Source organism: Sus scrofa, chromosome 6 (assembly GCF_000003025.6).
Source record: "Sus scrofa isolate TJ Tabasco breed Duroc chromosome 6, Sscrofa11.1, whole genome shotgun sequence".
NCBI lineage: Eukaryota > Metazoa > Chordata > Mammalia > Artiodactyla > Suidae > Sus > Sus scrofa.
Genome location: NC_010448.4, coordinates 45798023 through 45806163, shown reverse-complemented (window position 1 = coordinate 45806163; position 8141 = coordinate 45798023).

Below are 8141 nucleotides of genomic sequence, written 5' to 3'. Positions count from 1 at the left end.
AAAAGGGGAAAGGTGGGGATGGAGGAATAAGTTTGGAATTAACATACACTGCTATGTATACAATAGATAATCAACAAGGACTTATGGTATAGAACTCCGCTAAATATTTTGTAATAAACTATAAGGGGAAAGAATCTGAAAAAGCAAAGATATATGCATAGGTCAATCACTTTGCTGTACACCTGAAACTAACACAACACTGTAAATCAACTATACTCCAATATAATATTTTTTAAAAAGACAATGGAATAATACATTCAAAATGATAAAGGAAAAACAGCAGTCAGAATGGGACAAACAAGCATTCTCTTGGTGTTGCAGAAGATTAAGGATCTGGTGTTGTCATTGTACTGGCTTGGATCACTGCTGTGGCACAGGTTCAGTCCCTGGCCTGGGAACATTCACATCCTGTGGGCATGGAAAAAAAAAAAAAAATGCGGCAAAAACATTTTAAGGCACAGACGGAGGACTGTTTCACTGGAGAATTTCTAAAAGATATACATTAGCAAGAAGCAAACTGATCCCAGAAAAACAAAATGAGATAAAATTGGTTGGGAAGTTTAAGTGTATACTAAGTGATAATATTAATTAATCGTGTTTCAAAACAGATTAAAAGCACCAACTAACAACAGGAAGAATATACTTCAAGAATTCTGAGATCTTTTTTGAGATACTAATTAATTAGAAATCAAAGATGCAAGTTAAAAATTTAAGGGTAACCTCTAAAGTCAATAGATTATTTTTTAACCCTATAGAAGGGAAAGGATAATAAAACTTGACTGTCCCCATAGAAATCAAGAGGTTGAATCAAAGAAGCAAGTACAAGGGTGATTAAAAAAAAAGTGAGGAGGAATTCCCATCATGGCTCAGTGGTTAACGAACCCAACTAGTATCCATGAGGACTCAGGTTCAGTCCCTGGCTCCGCTCAGCAGGTTAAGGATTCAGCATTGCCGTGAGTTGTGGTATAGGTGCAGACGTAGCTTGGATCCCACATTGCTGTGGCTGTGGCGTAGGACAGCGGCTACAGCTCCAATTCATCCCTGGCCTGGGTGCAGCCCTAAAAGGATTAAAAAAAAAAAAAAAAAGTAAGTGGGGAGATGGGCTATGGAGCTAAAGGGAAGCCTGACACCAGCTCTTGGAAATAAAGACTCAGCAGACTGGCATGTCACTCAGGTTCTGACACTGAAGTGCAGTGTCCTTGCCTTTCTGATTGTGGTGGGAGGGACACAGCAAACCCAAATGCTGACTGCAGAGAAGAAGCGGAAAGAGAACTGGCGTTAAAGATTAAGGCCTATCACTTTCCACTCCTTTCTGCCATTACTCCAGTCCGGAAGTTTATAGGAGCTAAAGGATGAGTGTGAACTTTGTTATATAATTTGATGTAGAAATGGGCTATCTCATGACTAGCAGATATCCCCAGATCTAAGCTCAGGTGGAGATAGTCAGTTGCAGGGCAATGTTCATGAGCTTTGTGGTCAAGCAGGTCTAGATGCAGTCCCCACCTGCACCATTTTCAGTTGTTTATATCCCTTAATATTACTGAGCCTTGTTTTCTTCAGATACAGAATGAAGATTGACCTGCCTGCTCTACCTGCCAGCTGTAAAGGAGGGAATAAGTCCCCTTCTCTTGAACTGTTGTGAGAATGAAAAGAGAGGAAGTATACTAAGTGTCGGCAACGTAGTCACTAAGTAAAGGCAAGAAAACTCAGAGAATAAGGAGATTATATATATCATATGGAAGTTAAAAAGGGCCAAAATTTAAGTCCACTTTTTAAGTTCTAAAATTCAGGTGTTGGTCAGAATCACCTGGGAAAGTTGCTGCCGGTGCTTCTGTATAGCAACCAACCCAGATGAACGCAATTGCCATCTATAAGGTAAGTCCCAGGCATCAGTAATTTTAAGGTCTCTATGAGATAATTGTGGTGCAGATCAAGATTTGATAGTCCTTACTTCTAAGGTTTTTTTCCCCCATGATTTCTCTCTTAGAATAAAATCCACGCAATTTCTCATGGATAACAAGGCCCTACTTATTTCATTTTACTGTGCCCTCTTCCCTAAAATCCTTTTCCTTTAGTTCCCAAATCATAAAATATTTCTTACCTCCTAGAACTACCTGTCTCTTTCACCTCCCAGAGATGGGCTCATTGTATTGTTTCCTCCTTTTTGTGTGTGTCTGATCTAAAGGTTGCATACCCAAAATGATTATATCAGCTGACCTTACCAAAGAAGTTCATGCCTATATCTTTCTATCCTAGCACCTGTTTCAATACACATTGATTTCTCTTTATTTTATTATTTAAATTAATGTATTTATTTCTTCACACCTAAAGTTCCACAGGGGCAGATGCAATCACTTTTTCCTAATCCACTAAATAACAAGCTCATAGGGCAATGCAGTTGTTAGTTACATAACAAGTTAATTAATGAATAAAGGAATAGAAATTTCAGTGAGAAAAAGGCAAAGAAGATCATGGAAAGACAAGTGAATATTATTTAACCAAAACATTAAGCAACAGTTACTATATATATATATATATATATTCTACCTCCCATCTCGTATTTTACTACGGTAATGAAATATCCTCTTTCCTATATTATTCCCACTTAAGATGAGAATAAAAGTATATCTATACTAACATAGCCAAAACCAACCACTCATATTTCACAGAAGAGCATCTAAAAAAGTTTTTTGGATATTGTTAACAGGTATACCATACTGTAAAGCTTATAAAGTTTTGATCAGAAAGGCTTGGAGCTACAAAGGAGAATATGCTAACTCAATAGTATGGAGAAAGGCCTTGATAAGACCAGAATGCCATGGGTTCTATGACAAATGATACATTAAATTTTGGCTAGAGGGTGGTAATAAAGATTAACAAATAGCCTAAAGAAAATCAGAAGTGATAGATGAACCATGCATAAAATGGAGCCAAGAATAATTTTCCTATGGCTAAAGAATGGTATGTATGCTAAAGGCAAAATAAAACAAGCAACATTATTTGGCTGCAATTAAATAGAGACTGATGATAATGAATGAGCCAAAATATCTTCACCTGTAAATAAACACCCTACTAAGTAAGTTTTGGGTCAGTTGTGGATAGGCAATCAAAATGAAAAAACATCTAGAAAACCATGATGTTAAATACATTATATAGGAGTTCCCTTGTGGTATAGCAGGCTAAGGATCCAGCATTGTAACAGCAGTGGCTTGGCTTGCTTTTATGTCACAGGTTTGATCCCTGGCCTAAGAATTCCCACATGCTGCATGCATAGCCCCTGAAAAAAGACATAATTTTTTAGCAGTATCTAGGGCATAAAACTCTAGTAGCCAGAGTATAAGTAATGGACCTAAATGCTTATATTAATACAAATAAGATAACAAAATGAAGCATCCACCTCAGCAACTTAAGGATAAAAAAGAGAAATAAAGAAAAATGAAGGAATTCATGAATATGGAGGTGGAATGTAATGAGTTATAAAACATGTTAAATTATAATAAAATAAAAACAAGAAGAGGGGAGTTCCTCTTGTGGCTCAGTGGTGATGAATCTGACTAGCATCCATGAGGACACTGGTTCGATTCCTGGCCTTGTTCAGTGGGTTAAAGATCCAGCATTGCCCTAAGCTGTGATGTAGGTCACGGACACAGCTTGGATCCTGCATTGCTATGGCTGTGGTGTAGGTCAGCAGCTACAGGTCCAGTTTGACCCCTGGCATGGGAACTTCCATATGTGGCAAGTACAGCCCTAAAAAGACAAAAACAAACAAACAAAAGAACAAACAAAAAAAACCTAGAGGAGAAATCACCACCACCACCTACAGAGCATGTATTTCTATTTAAATGATAAAAGACTCATGCCAATCAGTTTGAAAATATAGATGAATAAAATTCTAGTTCTAAGCACCAGAAGACATACAAGGTTGAAAGAGCTCAATTTCAGGAAAAAGATGTTCGAAGGCTTAAAAATTAAAAAGCCAAAAACTCCTGTTGGTTTCTCATGCTGTGGTCACTAAATACCAATGCCCATTTATGAACTCAATAAAGAAATGTTTGAAACTTGATCTATGGCAGGGAAAGTACAAGATGAGCCCAGAACATATTGTGCCAGGAAAAAAGTAGCTTTCAAATACCAATATTTTCAGCAAGTGGTGCTGGGGAAGCTGGACAGCAGCATGTAAATAAATGAAACTGGAACACACCCTCACACCATGCACAAAAATAAACTCAAAATGGCTTAAAGACTTAAACATAAGACACTGTCAAACTCCTAGAAGAGAACATAGGCAAAACATTCTCTGACATCAACCTAACAAATGTTTTCTCAGGTCAGTCTCCGAAGGCAACAGAAATAAAAGCAAAAATAAACCAATGGAACCTAATCAAACTGACAAGCTTTTGCACAGCAAAGGAAACCATAAAAAACAAAAACAATACAACTTACAGAATGGGAGAAAATAGTTTCAAATGATACAACTGACAAGGGCTTAATCTCTAAAATATACAAACAACTTACACAACTCAACAGCAAAACTACCAATTGAAAAATAGGCAGAAGACCTGAATAGACATTTCTCCAAAGAAAGATATACAGACGGCGAGCAAACACATGAAAAAATGCTTGACATCACTAATGATTAGAGAAATGCAAATCAAAACTACCATGAGATACCACCTCACACCAGTCAGAATGGCCATCATTAATAAGTCCACAAATAACAATGCTGGAGGGGGTGTGGAGAAAAGAGAACATTCCTGCACTGTTGGTGGGAATGTAAATTGGTACAACCACTATGGCAAACAGTTTGGAGGTACCTCAGAAAACTAAATATAGAACTACCATATGACCCAGCATCCCACTCTTGGGATATATCCTGACAAAACTTTCCTTGAAAAAGACACATGCACCCCATATGTTCACTGCAGCACTATTCACAATAGCCGAGACATGGAAACAACCTAAATGTCCATCGACAGATGAATGGATTAAGATATGTTATATGTATATACACAATGGAATACCCCTCAGCCATTAAAAAAAAAAAAAATGCCATTTGCAGCAACATGGATGGAACTAGAGACTCATACTAAGTGAAGCAAGTCAGAAAGAGAAAGACGGGAGTTCCTGTTGTGGTGCAGAGGAGATGGGTCTGACTGGGAACCATGAGGTTTCAGGTTCAATCCCTGGCCTTGCTTAGTGGGTTGGGATCTGGCGTTGCTGTGAGCTGTGGTGTAGATCCCGCGTTGCTGTGGCTGTGGCGTAGGCCGGCTGCAACAGCTCCAATTGGACCCCTGGCCTGGGAGCCTCCGTATGCTGTGGGTGCAGCCCTAAAAAAAACCAAAGACATAAACAAAAAAGAGACAAATACCATATGATATCACTTATATCTGGAATCTAATATACAGCACAAATGAACCTTTCCACGGAAAAGAAAATCATGGACATGGAGACCAGACTTGTGAATGCCAAGGGGGAGGAATGGGATGGACTTGGAATCTTGGGTTAATAGATGCAAACTTTTGCCTTTGGAATGGATAAGCAACGAGATTCTGCTGTATAGTGCTGGGAACTGTATCTAGTCACTTGTGATGAAGCATGATAATGTAAGAAAAAGGAATGTATGTATGTGTGTGTCTGGGTCACCTTGCTGTACAGTAGAAAACTGACAGAACACTAAACCAGCTATCATGGAAAAAAATAAAAATCTAAAGAGAAAGACAAATAACCATATGATATCTCTTATATCTGGAATCTAATATATGGCACAAATGAAACTTTCCACAGAAAAGAAATTCATGGACATGGAGAACAGACTTGTGGTTGTCAAGAGGGAGGGGAAGGGAGTGGGATGGATGGGGAATCTGGGATTAATAGATGCAAACCATTGCCTTTGGAATGGATAAGCAATGTGATCTTGCTATATAGCCCAGGGAACTATATCTAGTCACTTATGATGGAGGATAATGTGAGAAAATAATGTATGTGTGGCTGGGTCATTTTGCTGTAAAGTAGAAAATTCAAAGAACACTAAACCAGCTCTAATGGAAAAAATAAAAATAATATGAAAAATAATTAAACAAAAAGACTAATAGATCATGTTAATAGGCCACAGACACCACCTGAAATGGCTTTAACAAGCCAGCATCATAATAAAAATAATAATAAAAAATCAAGTATTTTTATAAACATTTTAAATAAATAACAAATAATATCTAATGATACTAAAAAAGATGGCCAGGTCTCAATTCAAGGGTCTGGTTGTAGGAGGGGAAGGTACAAGGTGAGCCTAGCATATCTTGTGTCAAAGAACAAGAGTCATTTCAAAGATTAAAATATTAAATCTCGTGTCCACAGAAATCAGCTTAAAGAATTTAGCCAATATTCTAATAACAGCATTTTAGGGAAAAATATGGAGGTGCTGGTCCTGGATAAGATGGAGTAAGGACATAACTGTTTCTGACGGTCAAGAGTTTAGCTATAGTTAGCTAGGTCTTCTGCTTCAGGTCTTTCATAAATCTGCAGTCAAGGTGTAGGGAGCCAGGGGTCTCAATCTGAAGGCTTAATTGGGGAAGAAACCCCTTCTCAGCAAATATGCTTTTGGCAGCATTCAGGTTTTTTGCAGGCTATTTGACTGAAGGCATCCTGTTTTCTGTTGGTTCTTGCCCAGAGGCCACCCTCCGTTTCTTGCCACATGCACCTCCACAATATGAACATTTTCTTCATCCAAGCTAGCAAGGGAGGAGTTCTATCATGGCTCAGCAGAAATGAATCTGACAAGCATCCTTGAGGACAAGGGTTCGATCCCTGGCCTCACTCAGTAGGTTAAGGATCCAGTTGCTGTGAGCTGTGGTATAGGTCGCAGACACAGTTCAGATGCTGAGTGGCTGTGGCTGTGGCTGGCAGGTATAGCTCCGATTCGACCCCTAGCCTGGGAACCTCCATATACCACAGGTGCAGCCCTAAAAAGGCCAAAAAAAAATTTTTTTTTCATCTTTCTGTGACTGATTTCCAAGCTAGGTCCCTGATCTCTCTGTATGCAAGTCCCAATATTACTCCTACCCAGTCCTAAAAGCTTCGCAAAACATGGTTGTCTCAACACATACCAGTCTTGAGGACAGTCAGCTGCCAGTCTTATATTTTCCAAAAATGCAAAGAATTTCTAAGTTTTTCCATAAGTAATCAAATGGGGCCAATTTTTCTTAATCATCCCTCTGCTATTCTTTGGATGGCCAAATACCTCTTCAAGGCTTAAAGATTAACTGTAGCTCTTCTTGAAAGAAGGGTGAACTTACTGGAGATGGTAGACATTAATAGAAGAATAGCGGGACCCACCAGAAGCACCTTGGGCTGTTTGACATCATACTTCACTGGTACGGGAGGAACTGGGGACAGCTTCTTAGATCTCTGTTACACAGGATGTTTCTAAATAAGGAAATGTCTACATTTGATCTAGTATATAACTATGTGCGAGAACTAAGAGAAATAGCAGCTTACAAAAGCCAGGGTTAAAAATGGTTCAGAACTTGTCAGTACTCTTCAGGATTTCCCATTTGGCGAAGCACAGAGACCACAGATGTGAGAACTGGGAAAAGAAAAGTTGGGCTATTGTTGCAGGACTGTGTACAGAGAGATGGGACACCAAGGCTTATTTCCAGGAAGGAGTGTTTATCCGTGCTGGCACTGGCTCAGCGGATTCACATCTAAAGGCTGAGCTGCAAGTGCAGCGGGGTGTAGCCTTACATACCCTTCATTAGCTTCTCCTTTATGTTTCAGCCCCATTGTCTTCCTTGTAGGGTAGCATACATTCTGTACATTGATTGGACGGACTATGTTACAGTTACACATGCGCACATAGATGCTGATTATGCCACGTTGCCTTCTCTTTGTTCTGGGAGGGCTCTTACCACACTGTGAGACTAGATGTACCTCTCAGCTCCCAGAATGAGGCACAATTAACATGAGCTCTTTTTCTTCTGTTTTCTTGCCTGTAAACAATACTTGATCAACATCCACAGAACAGCGGTCAGAGGGATTTTAGACAAATCCAAATTTTCATACACAAGGAACGCAGTAGCAGGCACAGATACCAAGCAGAGGTTCTCCTGTCTGAAAGTAGGATCCAGACACTTGAGCAGGAGGTT